The sequence below is a fragment of the Octopus bimaculoides genome, chromosome 9 (genome assembly GCF_046866305.1).
Source record: "Octopus bimaculoides isolate indiv1 chromosome 9, ASM4686630v1, whole genome shotgun sequence".
Taxonomy (NCBI): Eukaryota; Metazoa; Mollusca; class Cephalopoda; order Octopoda; family Octopodidae; genus Octopus; species Octopus bimaculoides.
The window spans coordinates 90,424,069-90,439,789 of NC_142936.1; the positions used below are offsets into that span (position 1 = coordinate 90,424,069).

A 15,721-nucleotide genomic window follows, 5' to 3' on the forward strand; every position below is an offset into this window, starting at 1 on the left:
ATATTATATATATATAATATATATATATATATATATATATATATATATTTATATATATATATATATATATATATATATATATTTATTTTATATATTTATATATATATATATATATATATATATATATATATATATATATATATATATATATATATATATATATATATAGTTTCTAAATGTGATTCTGATTTAGGTAGGGACATACATCTATGTCAGATGTACATTATTTATATAAAACACCAAAAATGAATCAATCCTCTAGCTGTCATTCATCACTATGTTTTTTTTTTTCCTTTCTAAAACTGTTTGAGATTCTCTTAACATTGAGGAACTCTTTTATACAATTTGTCAGCATCCCCAATATATTAGTATATATTATTAAAATTAAATGAACTTTTTTTTTTTCTTGAACAGTTTTGTTTATGTATTTATATCTTCAAAATAGTATTAAAGTAGACTTTCTTATTTGTAAACCTCTCAACTACCACTTTTTAGACTAATATTTATATATTGTCCTTTTACAATATCCATGTGTTTAGAAACTTCAAGATGAATATGACAAGATTTGTATCTCAGGTCAGTGTGGGAAATATCTTCGGTGCTCTTCATACTTGTTATAATAATTGATGTTTTCCCCGAATTTTGAGAATAAGGCATTAGGCCTCTGTGGGTACTGACTACCCCCACAAGAAGCCATCTCCTAGCAAGCTGAGCTTATTATCTCAGCCAAGAGGTGTTTCCTTCTACTGGACAGATGGTATCTACTAGTTGTAATTGTTAAAATAACAATTTGAAGTTCTGTAGGTTGATGATTATGGGAATGGCTATCTAAGAGTAGGAATAAGCAATCTTGGTTTTGATTCTCAGTTAAAACTATTTTATTAATTCTATTAAAATGAGGTTCTTCTTAAGGTAACGAACTGGCAGAACTATTAGCATCATGGGTGAAATGCTTGGCAGCATTTTGCCTTGTCTTTACATTCAGTTTTCACTGAGGTTGACTTTGCCTTTCATCCTTTTGATGTTGATCAAATCAGTACCAGTTAAATACTGGGATTGATGTAATCGACTCCCCCCCCCCCCCGAAATTGGTGACCTTGTGCCAAAATTTGAAGCCAATATGATTTCCTCTCAGAAGACATGGTGACCCTTTTTTTTTCTTTTTGCTCCCCCTCCCCAACCCTTTTGTATGATTTTGTATTTTATGCTGTCGTAAGAATATTAATAGACAGCTAAAGTGTGGTTGGGATGGAACTAGATTTCAGTTTATTTACAACTCTGATCTTAGTTCGAATCTATCACAGATACGTTAATGATATCCCTTCAATTGATTTTCTCTCTCTCTCTCTCTCATTGATTTTCAAATTCCCCAACATTTGTTGTGTCAGGGTTTATGAAGTTATCAGTCACACAACAAACATTTGGGATTTTCAGTATTTCAGTTACTTCCTGGCAGGGTTTGTAAGTTGAAAAGGTGGGGAGGGGACTAGTTGCAAATGTGTTCCTTATTTTTTTTTTTTTTGTGCTCCCTTCTCCTCTTTCAGTCATCCTTTCCAGTGCTTTTTTCTAAAAGCCTTTCATATCTTCAACAATCCAACAAATGTGACAATCCATCATCCTTGATTGATTTCCCAGAATCACAAAACCATGTTATAAAATTTTATGAAAAATTGTAATTCTTATTATTATGTATGTGTTGCCTGTAATGGGCAAAAAGCTCTTATTTTGAAACCTATGATTATCATCATTATTATTATTATGATCTGTAGAATTTCTCTTGTATTTATTTTATGAAATCTGTATGTTCCATTGTAAAAATTCCTGTTTTGGTTTAAACGCAAAAAAAAAAAAAAAATCTGAAGAAATTGAAATATGGAAAAATAGCTTCATTCCTAAAATAAATCTCTGGCAATTCTGTTCCATTTTTAACCCCCTTTTCTGCACCCCATCCCCTTACTGCCATCGAGATTTACAGTTGTATTATGTTGTTTGTACCTGGCCAAGCAACTAGAAGGATTACTACCAGTAAACACTAAAACTGAAGGACAATGAAACGAATACACATGCAAAAACGGTCATTAATGTAAGACACAAAGAAAACCCATTATATATATATATATATATATATATATATATATATGTGTGTATATATATGAAGAACTCTTGGAATATGCTTGATATTTCTTTTGAGAAGCAACTTTTGACCACTGACCACTGAGTTGAAAGTGGACAATAATTATTTATTTGGGTGTCTTTGTTGACCTTTCAATTACCAATGTTTTTGGCCGCCTTGAATTAGTTGACAGACAGATAGTCTGTTAATCCAAGGGAAACCGAAACGACAACAACATCAACACCAACACCAAAATCTGGTTGTGGATAATCTCTCGAGTTTCTTGCTCCCTCTTCTCTTCTTTCTCTCTCTCTCTTTCTCTCTCTTTTCCATCATGCCAACATCTACATTTTTGAGCAAATGAACAAGACACACATGATTAAGAATGGTCCATCTTGGAGACATGTTTAGTCTAGTGACCTGTTTGTTATTCATCTTCAACTTGGTCTGTATAATGGAAAGTTCTGGAACAATCGGATAGAAATAGAGAGAGAGAGAGGCAGACGGAGGTCGAGTGAGACCACGGAGAACGAGAAAAGGAAAAATATATAAAAATACAAAAAAAAAAAAGCAAGGTATATGGAGAAATGGAACAAAATGTGAAGGAAATGTTTCTTTTCTGATAAAATTCTTGGAACCAATTAAGAGATCACAGCTTACCAAAATGAGCAAAAAAAAAAAAAAAAAGGTGACCTCCCAGAGTGACTGGTTATGTGAAATATTGAAGTATAAATGTATTTCTGTATACACAAATACAAAATATACACATGCACACATTCTAGTAAATGTACATGCATGCATATAAATATGGTGCTGTGCATTTACTGTCTCATGCATCTATCTTCAAACACTAGCATACATAGTCCAGAACAATGTGTGTATAGAAATATATATATGTATACATATATATATATATATATATATTTTGTGCATACGCAGATTTAATCAATCACAGCAACAATAATCCCAACCATAATTTAAACTACAACAACCAAAATGAAGAAAAAGAAGAACAAAAAAAGATGGTGGCAGTAGTAATGATGACAAGAATGATAATGGTGATGCCTCGACTATCATTCCCAGAGTCATTTGTTCCTTTATTTTTTTTTTAGTTTGTTTTAAGTGGAGTGTAGCAAACAGCTGGGGGATGGATGTCTACCAAAATACATGAAAGGAAAAAAAAAAAAAAAAAGAAATTTAAAAATAATCAGAAAGAAAATCATTTGCTGCAGCCATGTTTATTTTTTGGATTACTTACCTAGTGTGTGGTTTCCTCAATCCAAATTTGCCTCTGTGGGTTATCCTACTCACCTCTTGGGATAAGTACTAAAACAGGTTGGTATGTTTGTTCACTGTGTGTAGCAACATTTAGTTGATGTTAATTTTTATATTTTACTCAGCAGATTTTTTTTTAAACCATCATTATTATTATTATTATTATTATTATTGATCAATTAAGCTGTTTTCTTTGTTTTTAATTTTTTGTCCTTTTTTTTCTGTATATTTTTACCATCTCCACAGACACACACACACACAGCCATCTAAAAATAAACTTTTTTAGTTTTAGCAGTTTTCTTTTTCATATTTTGCTTTAAAAAAAAATTCATTTGAAAGATTTAACCTCTGAAAGACACCGGTTGTTGTGTCTCAAAAGACAAGGAATGTAAGCAAGACGTGATTTGTCTCTTATTGGAATTTTCAGTTCTGTGGTGCAGGTGTGTGTGTTTGTGGGGTTGATGTATTAATACAAACTGAGTATCTCTAGCAAAAGACAGAAAGAAGAAAATGAAAAAAAAAAAAATGTATTCTCTGCAAAGACTGGTATATATATATATAATGTATGTGTATATATCTTTATAGAAGGCAAATCTATTCAATTCTTGTTTAAAAAAAAAAAAAAGAATTTTTTTCTTAATAAATATTTTAAAAAAATATATCAAAATTTGAAATGACAAAAAGCCCTGTGGATATTTGATTAAGTTTTTGTTTTCATAAGGACGGAGTGAAACCTGCTTGGTTCCGCTTCTGGAGTGATTATGTTTCCCATCAGTCTTCTGTAACTATGACAACTAACCCCTAGCCAATTCTCTCTTTCATCAATACACTTGCTATCCTACTCAGGTGTGTAATTTGCGACCGTACCCCAGGTATGTTTCTCTTTACTTGTTAATTCATCTCTTCATCATTTGGCATTTATTTATCCTCTACAATCACAATCGACAACGTACTCGACTAGTTTCACACCAAAATTCACCCTTTTATCTCGTATCTAATTCTAATCGAAAGGTAATCGTTGATTTTTTTCTTTTTTTTTTTTTTGACTTTTTCTACCAGCAGAAAACAGCTTCCATCAATTTCTTCTGAACTTTCGTCTCCCACGTACTTTTTTTTATATCTTTGCTGCAATCTCTCTCTTTATTTGTTTCTTTCTTTCTCTTTGACTTCCATGTGTTGCAATAACTGCAGAAGTATCATTTCCTTTGTCATATTTAATGCTGTGCTCTTTAATCTTTTGCTTCCATGTCAACATTTGTTGCTACTTAAGCCCATTTCTGACCCTCAATTTTACACAACCTGGTCACTGATTTATTACACCTAAGTTTTAGATAATCAAAAGGCTTTAGAAATGTTTTGGTAAAATATCAGAAACTTTTACGTATTTATTCATATATATATAGAGAGAGAGACATAGATATCTTCTATTTTTTACTTGTTTCAATCATTGGACAGTGGCCACACTGGGGCACCACCTTGACAGAGTTTAGTCGACTGAATCGACCTTTGTCTTTTGCTGAACAGCTATGTTATTGGGATGTAAACACACCAACACCACTTGTCAAGCGGTGATGAGGAAAAAGCAAAGACACACACATGCGTAGACGTGTGTGTGTGTATGTATACACACAGTGGGCTTCTTTCAGTTTCTGCCTCCCAAATCCACTCAGAAGGTTTTGGTCAGCCCAAGGTGCCACACAGCAGGACTGAACCTGGACCCGTGTTGTTGGAAAGCAAACTTCTTGTCACACAGCTACATTTACACTTATATATATATATATATATTAAGATTTTATAGTTTGCTTGAAGCATTGTATATGGAATATAACGTCGAAAGATGTAAAAGGCCAAACAATGCAAATAGACTTTAAGATGAGGTAATGTAAATTAAAAGTAAGTTACCTGGTAATCTTTGATCTTATATGTATCCAATATTTCGGGACATACAGGTCCCTTCTTCAGGGTTAAAAAGGAACTGTTCTTGGAAAGATGTTTTTTGTTGGAGATAAAATAATTCTATGATATATTTGAATTTTCAAGCATTTCTCTTCTTCATGAATGTTAGTTTTAGTTTATGAATGCTAGTTTTAGAATGTTACTTTTAGTTTATGTTACCTCATCTTAAAATCTATTTGCATAACTTTTCACATGAAATTATTGTTGTACAATGGAGTTAAAAACAGATTGACACCGAAACAATTGTAACTCGTAAGAAAGATGTGCTAAACTCTGTTTCGAAAAAAAGAATTAAGAAAACAAAGCATTATATCAACTGAAATATGTCTCATTCCGTGGCACCTTGGGCAAGTGTCTTCTGCGATCGCCACTAGTAGTGCGCTTTCAAGCAGCATATTTGTGTGTCTGTGTTTGTCCCTCCATCATTGCTTGACAACTGATGTTAGTGTGTTTACGTCCCCATAACTTAGCAGTTCGGCAAAAGAGACAGATAGAATAAGTACTAGGCTCAAAAAGAATAAATCCTGGGGTCGATTTGTTTGACTAAAGACAGTGCTCCAGCATGGCCGCAGTCAAGTGACTGAAACAAGTAAAAGGATAGAAGAATTCATGTAATTTTAATATTCATTTTTTTTTTTTTTTTTGAAGCTTTCAGAATCTTTTCTGTGCCAGACAAAATGCTTAGCAGCATTTTTTTCTGGCATCTTTACATTTTGAGTTCAGATGCAGCTGAAGTTGACTTTGCATCTCTGTCCATTCAGGGTCGTATAAAAATAAGTACCAGTTTGTGCACTGGCATCAATGTAATCAACTTCCTCCTCCCCTCAAAATTGCTCTCCTTGTGCTGTTATTAGTCAGACTTTCTCTAATCTGCTGGTGCAGTGACTTATATACCTTTGCCTTTTAAGCACATCTAGACAAAAGTGAAAATATTCCCTTTACTATGGTCTCTACTATCAACTGATAATGGTTAACTCAAAGCGTTATTCCAAAAATAGCATGCCTTTGTTTTATTTAATCATAATGCGCATTATATTTTCATGTAATTTGTCATGTTAATTTCTAGTTTGCCATATTATTATTATAATTATTGTTATTATTAAGGCGGTGAGCTGGCAGAAACGTTAGGACGCCGGGCGAAATGCTTAGTGGTATTTCGTCTGTTTTTATGTTCTGAGTTCACATTCTGCCAAGTTCAACTTTGTACGGGGTTGATAAATTAAGTACCAGTTGTGTACTGGGGTTGATCTAATTGACTGGTTCCCTCCCCAAAAATTTCGGGCTTTGTGCCTAAATTAGAAAAGATTATTATTATTATTATTATTATTATAGCAGTGAGCTGGAAGAATGATTAGAACAAAATGCTTTGTGGCATTTCTTCTGCCTTTCCATTCTGAGCTCAAATTCTGCCATGGTCAGTTTTGCCCTTCATTCTTTTGGGTTTGATTAAAAATATGTACCAGTTGAGCACTGGGATTGATGTAATCAGTTCGCCCCTTCCCTCAAAATTACTGGCCCCTGTGCCAAAAATTTGAAATTATTGTTATTATTATTATTTATTAATGGATGGATGAATTTGTAGAGCCACAAGCAGAATGATATTTAGTTATGTCTCTTTAGAGTCTGAGTTTAAAATCCTCCAATGATCTGGTCTGCTCTTTGTCCATATTTGTTCATTTGATTTATATCTGTTTTTTCCATGCTGACATGTGTTAGATGGAGACTTATTTGAGACATTATTTTTATTTTATAGTCAGGTGCTCTTCCTAACTGTTAAAAAAAAATTCCGCTGGTCTTTGAAGGGGCAGAGCTGCAGGACATAATGTTTACAAGGAATGTAAGTGTGAAGATGTGGGATGTTGAAATATAATGGGCTTTCATACCATTCTCTTCTACCAGTTCTACTTCCAAGGCAATTACCAGTGATAGACTGGTAATTGCCTTGGAAGTAGAACTTATATCCTCTACTCATACTCCATACTTTTTGGCTTTGTGCCTGTGCCAGAAGGGAAGAACACAGAGACAGGTGGTTGCGATTCCTTGATTGGGTGATATGTTGTGTGTGTTCTTGAGCAAAACATTTCATTTGACATTACTCCAGTTCACTCAACCATAAACAAGTTCCAGCAATAGCTGAGAAATTGGCCCTGCACTGGACTGGCTTCACATTCGGTCATTCAGAAAGGTGTGGCATAATCTCAGTCACTTGTGCATCCTGGAAACTGGGTTGAGTTCTGACTTTTTGAGGCCTAGAGCTCATGACAGAATCTGTGTCAAGATTGGATTAAACACCTTGTGGTGTTACATCCCACAACTTTCTGAGGTCAGTATATATCATCATCACATCCAATTCTACATGCTTGTAGGAGTCAGATGGAATTTGTAAAGTTAAATTTCTTGTGGCTGGATGCTCTTCTCGTCAACAACCCTCACCTGTTTCTAAGCAAGATGTTTCCCCATAGCCTGATGTCAAGACATGGATGCACACATAAGTTGGTGTTAGGAAGAATATCTAGCTGTAGAAACCCTGCCAAAACTGACAACAGAGGTTGGTGCAGTCCTCTGGCTTGCCAGCTCTTGTCAATACATCCAGCCCATGCCAACGTGGATAACGAGCATTAAATGATGATGATGATGTATCTGCGCTATAGCCTTTCAGGTTTCACCTCCCATATCCACTCAAAGTTTTGGTTTGCCGAGGGCTTTGGTAGAAAAAACTTGCACCAGGTGGCATGCAGTAGAACTAGACTCAAGACCAAATGGTTAGGAAGCAAACTTCTTAAAAACTCAGCTCAGCCATACTGTTACCTTCTGAATATATATATATGTATATATATATATATATATATATATAGGCGCAGGAGTGGGTGTGTTGAAAGTAGCTTGCTTACCAACCACATGGTTCCAGGTTCAGTCCCATTCAGTGGCACCTCGGGCAAATGTCTTCTGCTATAGCCTCAGGCTGACCAAAGCCTTGTGAGTGGGTTTGGTAGACGGAAACTGAAAGAAGCCCGTCATATATGGGGTGAGGTGGTGAAGCATGACCTTTGAACGTTGGGCCTCACAGAGGCAATGACAAACGACCTTGATTTCTGGAGATATGCTGTGACTGAGAAGACCCAGCAAATAAAGTGAGTCCACATCTGTAACCTTCACCAGTGTCACATAACCAGCCCACTCAAAAGTACCTTGGGTCGTAGGGCGACATGCTGTGCTTGAGGAGACCTATTGGGTCAAGTACATCAATAGCAATATCAAAATCAAATCAAATGGAAATTGTAGTGTGAGCCCTGTGCTGGTAGCATGTACAAAGCACCATCCGAACATGGCTGATGCCAGTGCCGCTTCAACTGGCTTCTGTGCTGGTGGCACATAAAAATCACCCAGTACACTCTTGGAGTGGTTGGCATTAGGAAGGGCATCCAGCTGTAGAAACACTGCCAGATCAGATTGGGGGCTCGTGCAGCCTCCCTTAAATGCTCATTCATGCTAACTTGTGAGACACAACCAATAAGTGCAGTGGATTTATTTAAGGTAGAAGTGTTTGGTCTGTGGTTAGGCATTACATTTTCTGTTGAACCCTGAAGTTTGTTGATGCTATCAGATTAATTCTCTTCAATATCTCTTGCTCAAATGGCAGTGCCTTTGGTTTGGTCATGTGCTTAGTTGTCTTCTGTGATACAGTCATGCCAGAGTCCCTCATGGGACCATAATCCATTTGTGCCTGAGTTTCTCATTGGCTAGTATAAACAGTGAGGCATTCAGTTGAAAACAGACAAGCATTGTCAAATTGGATCTTGAATCAACAGATGGTCCTTGCATGCAAATGTGACTTTAGACATCGTTGATTGTCTGGAATGGTCAGCTTCTGTGCATGATGCTGTAAGTTAATGGACTGGAATTGGCTCAGTCCATTCCAACTGAAGGTAAAATATATTTCAACCAAGAATTGAACCTGGCTACAGAGTCTCCACTTGAGGCTCACTTTTCCACCAAGCTTTACAAAATAGTCTAATCTTGATTCTTGCCTTAGCAAACTAACTTTGTGCAATCTGTGGCAGACTATTTCAAAAATCCCATTATCACCACCAAAGTGTTGTTTGCCTTGCTAGAAATAACAGCCAAATCTCTCAGGTCATACTTTGCTGTCATTGAAAAGAGGACACACATTTAATGAATTGGTTGTGGCTCTTCTTGATCAGAAGTGATTTGCTGTTAAACAACCACTGTGTCTACTACGGCAGATACACACTTATTACACACGTTAGTGACCTCATGCTTGAGATTTTGATGTTTCTCAACAAAGTCTTCATTCCTTCATCCTAGTTCTTTTTATCATCAGGTATTACATCATCATCATCATTTAACATCCATTTTCCATGATGACATGGATAGGATGGTTTGACAAGAAGCTGGCAAGTTGGGGAGCTGCACCAGGCTCCAGTCATATGGTTTCTGTGGTTAGATGCCCTTCCTGTTGCTAACCGCTTTACAGAGTGTACTGCAGCCATGCTTTTTACATGGCACTGACATCGCTTTTTTACGTGGCATTGGCATAGGTGCTCCTTAGGTAAAACCATCACAGGTAATTATTTCATATGCTAAAGTGTTGAACTAAATCTCTTGGTATATACTATGTTTGATGGCATATAAGACACCCAAAAAGTATCTCCGATAAGTTCAGGCTTGATTTCGCTCCATTTACAAGTCGACTAATTAATGTAAGGAATGATCCGGAACTTTTGATACATTTTTTTCATCCTATCTCTCTCTCCCTCCCCATCCCTCTCTCTTGAAAAGTTTCCAGTAAGTGAATGATTGAACATCTATTCATCTTTTGTAAAGATTGAATGAATCTCACCTGTCCCTTTGTGGTGCTAAATGAGATGGGTGGGGCCCAATGCTTGCATGGATTCTTGATTTGTCCAGGTATAACAGTTACTTCTTAGTAATACTATCTACATTTATGTTTGCTCTATATGTGTGTGTGTGTATATATTCGGGCTGCAATGAATAAACTGTCTTCTAAATTAGGCAAAAATGTAAATAATACTGACATTTTATTTTAACAGATATATTTACCAAAGTTACATTAAAATATCTTGAAATATTAAAGAGTAACTTTATTCAATAAAATCGCCATTGGCTTCAACCACGACCTCCAGATGATTTCGGAATCTCCTGCAACCCTTCTGGACAGTCTCCTTGTTTAAGTTGGTGAATGCTGTCATAATCCTTGCCTTCAGTTCATCTTTGGTGTTACTGGGAGTTTTGTTGGTCTCTTGCTCAACTGCATCCCACACATATTAATCAAGAGTCTGAGGAGTTAGGTGGCCAGATGTTAGAGGTGATGTGGTCGCAGACATTGTCTGACAGCCATGACTGGGTTCTCCTGCTTGTGTGGCATGGTGCTGTGTCCTGTTGCTAGATATAGGGTCTTCCAGCAACCACCCTCTTGACCCAGAGCAGCACTACCTCATCCAGGCACTTGATGTAGGCCTCCGTGTGGGAAGATGAATGGAGGCATAATGTTGCCATCACTAGTGATCACTCCAAGCACCATGGTGTTGACTGGATGTTTGATTTTTATCACTCTCAATACCCTGCAATGTCCTCCGATTGACACCCAAACACTCTGAAATGTTCATATTGGAGCTTCTGGTGTGAATGCCGAGCAGTACAGCACGTGGTTTCCAAATTTCTGGCACAGTGAATTGCATCATGGTGCTGTTTTTTTTTCACAGACAGTGCCCAACTGACCCTACTGTATTGGGTATTATTTGATTCTTTCACCCGCACAATTTTCCCTAAGAAAGGAAAAAACTCGGATCTTTTACATGGAATCAAGTACCCTGACCTTCTAATATGCTGCAAACCCCTTATTTTTGTTCAGAAAAAAGGGGGGGGGAAACCGGACCCCCTCCCCCATCCCAGAATCATTGGAATTTTTTTTTTTTTTTTTTTTTTTTTTTTCCATTGACTGAATTCCAGTGACCTTAATATGGTACAAAACCCTTTTTGGGTCCGGGAAACGGGGTGGGGGTGGGGTGGAGCCCTTGGAAATTTTACCCCACCCCCATTTTCAAATATTTTTCTCTATTTCTTTTTTTACCCATAATTCTAGATAACATTTTGCAGAAATATGTTTGTGAGAGAGTGTGGATTACATTAGATGGAAAATTCAAAGACGTTTGAAATGAATAAGTGAAGATAAAGAGGTTATAGAAGTTACCCCACACCCCTACCCCTTTTTTTTTCCCAAACCAAAATAAGGGATTTGCAGCATATTAAGAGGTCAGGGTACTTGATTCCATGCAAAAAATCAGGTTTTTTTTTTTTTTTTTTTTCTTAGTGAAAATCGTGCAGGTGAAAGGATCAAAATTTACCTTATATTGTGTAGTCAACAAAATCAAGAACAAAACAATTTGCTGCCTGACTGGCTCCCATGCTGGTGGCATGCAGTAAGCACCATTCATGCATGGGTCGTTGCTAGTGCCACCTGGCTGGCTCCCTGTGCCGGCGGCACGTAAAAAGCATCATCCAAATGTGGTCGATGCCAGTGCTACCTGACTGGCTCCCATGCTGGTGGCATGTAAAAAGCACCTACTACACTCATGAAGTGGTTGGCATTAAGGAAGGCATCCAGCTGTAGAAACCTTGCCAGATCAGATTGGAGCCTGATGTGGCCTCCTCACTTGACAGTCCCCAGTCAAACCGTCCAACCCATGCCAGCATGGAAAACGGACGTTAAACGATGATGATGATCACCATCATATAAATGATGTTATTTGTTTCCAGTCATCCATGAAAAGCATGTCCAGCCAAGGAAAACTATTACTTTGCTTGGAATATAGTGCTAATAACTTGTTGTTAAAAGTAACCTTACAAGAGACATTTACTGAGTTGAAGACCCGTGGCGTGTCTCTAAAAACTATCAGCCGAAACGTTGTGTTAACAACAAACAAGATGAAGACAAATATCCGTCAAATGTAAATACTTTACGGTATGTGTTACGTCCTCTCCACTCTGAGATTAAATCTCACCGAGGTGAAAGTACCAGTCCAGAGTGGTGGAATGGATGAGATACCTTGGATTCAATCCAGTTCTTGGGTAGCAAATTTAATCACTCACCCAGTTTAACACCACCATCTGGTTATTGGGTGCCTGTTAGAAGCATTTGGATCTGATCTCTCTGGTTTTAGGATGACATCTTCCAACCAGTCTTATAGGACCTGAAAAAAAATAAAATAAAAAGTTTACCCTCTCTGGTGATTAAGTTTTTCAGGAGGAGGGTCAAAGTGTTTTCATTGCCCCCTATTTTAGTGGGTATATCTACACCCACTGCACCTGAACCATTGTATTCTCCAGCATGTAGGTCAACAAAATATATAGTGTAACCATTCAAAGCATCGTCATTATCTTTCCAAATCCTGCTGCTTTTCACATGGATTTTTGGGTCCTTCAAAAAAGCTTTGATGTAGAATTCGACCTACCTTTTCTTTAGGTTATAAATTTTGTAAAATTGAACTTGTATGCCGGACAATACCAAAATTGGTAAAAAGAAATGTAAGATTGTTTCTTCTCTTCAGGGAAATAAGAAATGCATGATTGTAAAGAAAATTTAGTAAACACAGGTTAATCACAAAAATTGTACCAGCTTTGCATTGGGGTCAGATTCCCTAAATAAAACAGGTCAAAATCTACCTGCTGTAAGAGAGAGATACAAGTTAATATGTCCCTCCTTCACCTGCCTTCTTGTGTTAACCTTTCATTCTTTAATCTTTTAGCATTCAGATTACTCTGTCCAATGCAATGCTTATTTATTCACAGTGTTTTCAATTAATCATGCTTTTGCTGATATCTTCATGATTTCAATGATGTGATTGTTTATTTTTAGAATGACATTGTAGAGTAGGTTTGATAGGCAGGATCTGGCTAGTTTGAACATAAAGCAGGTAGAATATTTTGGCCTGATGTGGCTGGTTAAAACATTAATATATTAAACTACTGTCTCTTGGAATCCTTTGTACTTGTAACATGTTCCCATTTGGTTAGTCCCTTCCAATATATTCCCTCTTTGGGCCACTGTTCCAATCATTCTCTTTCTCCCTTCTTGTGTCTCAGTCACTGCTTTTCTTCTGATCTACCATCACCTCTCCCTGGGTTACACAATCATGTGAGGTGTCACGTTCCTACACACTCCATGGAAATGGCCTTATTGCTGACACACCATACTAGTTTTCACCTATGGTGTCCTTTCAGGTACCAAACTATTATCCTATCACCTAACCCTGACACATCTAAACTTTTCTAACAGTGATGACATCATTAACAATAAGTCACCTGACCTATGTGAATTTCTAATCATGATAACACTGTCAGAGTTGAGGTTGATCTTTACCTTAAACTCAAGTCAGGTTCCTCACCTGGGGTTCTTCAAGCACTTACTCAGTCTGATGCATAAAAGTTCAAAGCCTTTGTCAAATGCAGTCTGTATATCAATTTTTCGTGATGGTTTCTACTAAAATGAGACCACACAGCTATCTCTGTATTGCTCTTAATTTTCAAAATAATGGAGAATTTCAATTGAAATTCTGAAATATGACTAGAATTCCGTTTAGTCATGATTATAGTCACAGACATGGCTGTGTGGTCAAGAAACTTGCTTCCCAACTATGTGATCAAGGGTTTGGGCCAGTGTGACAGCTTGGGCAAGTATCTGCTATAACCATGGGTCTATGAAAGACTTGAATGGATATGGTAGAGAGAAACCAAAAATATCCCATTGTGTGTGAGTATGTATCTATATATATTCTTTTATATATATATATTCTTTTATATATATATATTCTTTTATATATATATATTCTTTTATTGGTTTCAGTCATTTGACTGTGTCCATGCTGGGGCACTGCCTTTAGTTGAACAAATTAACTTCACTATTATTGTTTCATCATCCCCAAAGGATGAAAGCAAAGTCAATGACAGATGAAATGCCACAAAGTATTTTGCCCAGCATTCTAACAGTTCTACCAGACTGCATTTGACAAAGGCTTTGAACTTTTATGCATCAGACTGAGTAAGTGCTTGAAGAACCCCAGGTGAGGAACCTGACTTGAGTTTAAGGTAAAGATCAACCGGACCCCCTCCCCCATCCCAGAATCATTGGAATTTTTTTTTTTTTTTCCATTGACTGAATTCCAGTGACCTTAATATGGTACAAAACCCTTTTTGGGTCCGGGAAACGGGGTGGGGGTGGGGTGGAGCCCTTGGAAATTTTACCCCCACCCCCATTTTCAAATATTTTTCTCTATTTCTTTTTTTACCCATAATTCTAGATAACATTTTGCAGAAATATGTTTGTGAGAGAGTGTGGATTACATTAGATGGAAAATTCAAAGACGTTTGAAATGAATAAGTGAAGATAAAGAGGTTATAGAAGTTACCCCACACCCCTACCCCTTTTTTTTCCCAAACCAAAATAAGGGATTTGCAGCATATTAAGAGGTCAGGGTACTTGATTCCATGCAAAAAATCAGAGGTTTTTTTTTTTTCTTAGTGAAAATCGTGCAGGTGAAAGGATCAAAATTTACCCTTTAAGAATGATTTTGAATTGTGGCACAAGGCCAGCAATTTCGGAGGAGATTGCTAAGTCAGTTGCATGAACCCCTGTGTTCAACTGGTACTTAATTTATTGACCCTGGAGGACAAAGTCAGCTGTGGTGGCATTTGAACTCAGGGTGTAAAGTTAGAAGAAATGCCTCTAAGCATTTTGTCTGGCACGGTAACACTTCTGCCAGCTCACCCATTAATAATAATAGTGATAATGATAATAATAATAATAATAATAATAATAATCCTTTCTGCTATAGACACATAGTTTGAAATTTTACGGGAGGAGACTAGTTGACAACATCAACCCCAGTTTTTCACTGGTTCTTAGTTTATCGACCCCGAAAGGATGAAAGGCAAATACGACCTTGGTGGCATTTGAACCCAGAACATAAAGGCAGATGAAATGCCACTAAGCATTTTGCCTGGCATTCTAATGATTCTGCCAGCTCACTGCCTTAATAATAATCCTTTCTACTATAGACACAAGGACTGAAATTTTGGGGGAGGGGGATTGTCAATTACATCGACCCTGGTACGTAACTGGTACTTAATTTATCGATCCCAAAAGGATGAAAGTCAAAATCGATCTGAGCGGAATTTGAATTCAGAACGTAAAGACAGACGAAATGCCGCTAAGCCTTTAGCCCTGCGTGCTAACAACTCTGCCAGCTCGCCATCTCAATAATAATAATAATAATAATGGTTTTTAATTCAGGCATAAGGTTAGCATTTTTGTGGGGAGGGGAGGGGTTAGTTGAAACC

The 15,721-nt window shown here is 36.8% G+C and overlaps 1 long non-coding RNA gene across 1 annotated transcript in view; it reads left to right on the top strand.

The window, feature by feature from the left end:
• The first annotated feature begins 175 nt into the window (after positions 1-175).
• LOC149134247 (uncharacterized) overlaps positions 176-15,721 on the top strand; it is a 29,770-nt gene continuing 14,224 nt past the window's right edge. The window contains exon 1 of the long non-coding RNA XR_016243244.1: positions 176-3,448. This is a non-coding gene — a long non-coding RNA (uncharacterized LOC149134247). The remainder of the gene's footprint in view (positions 3,449-15,721) is intronic.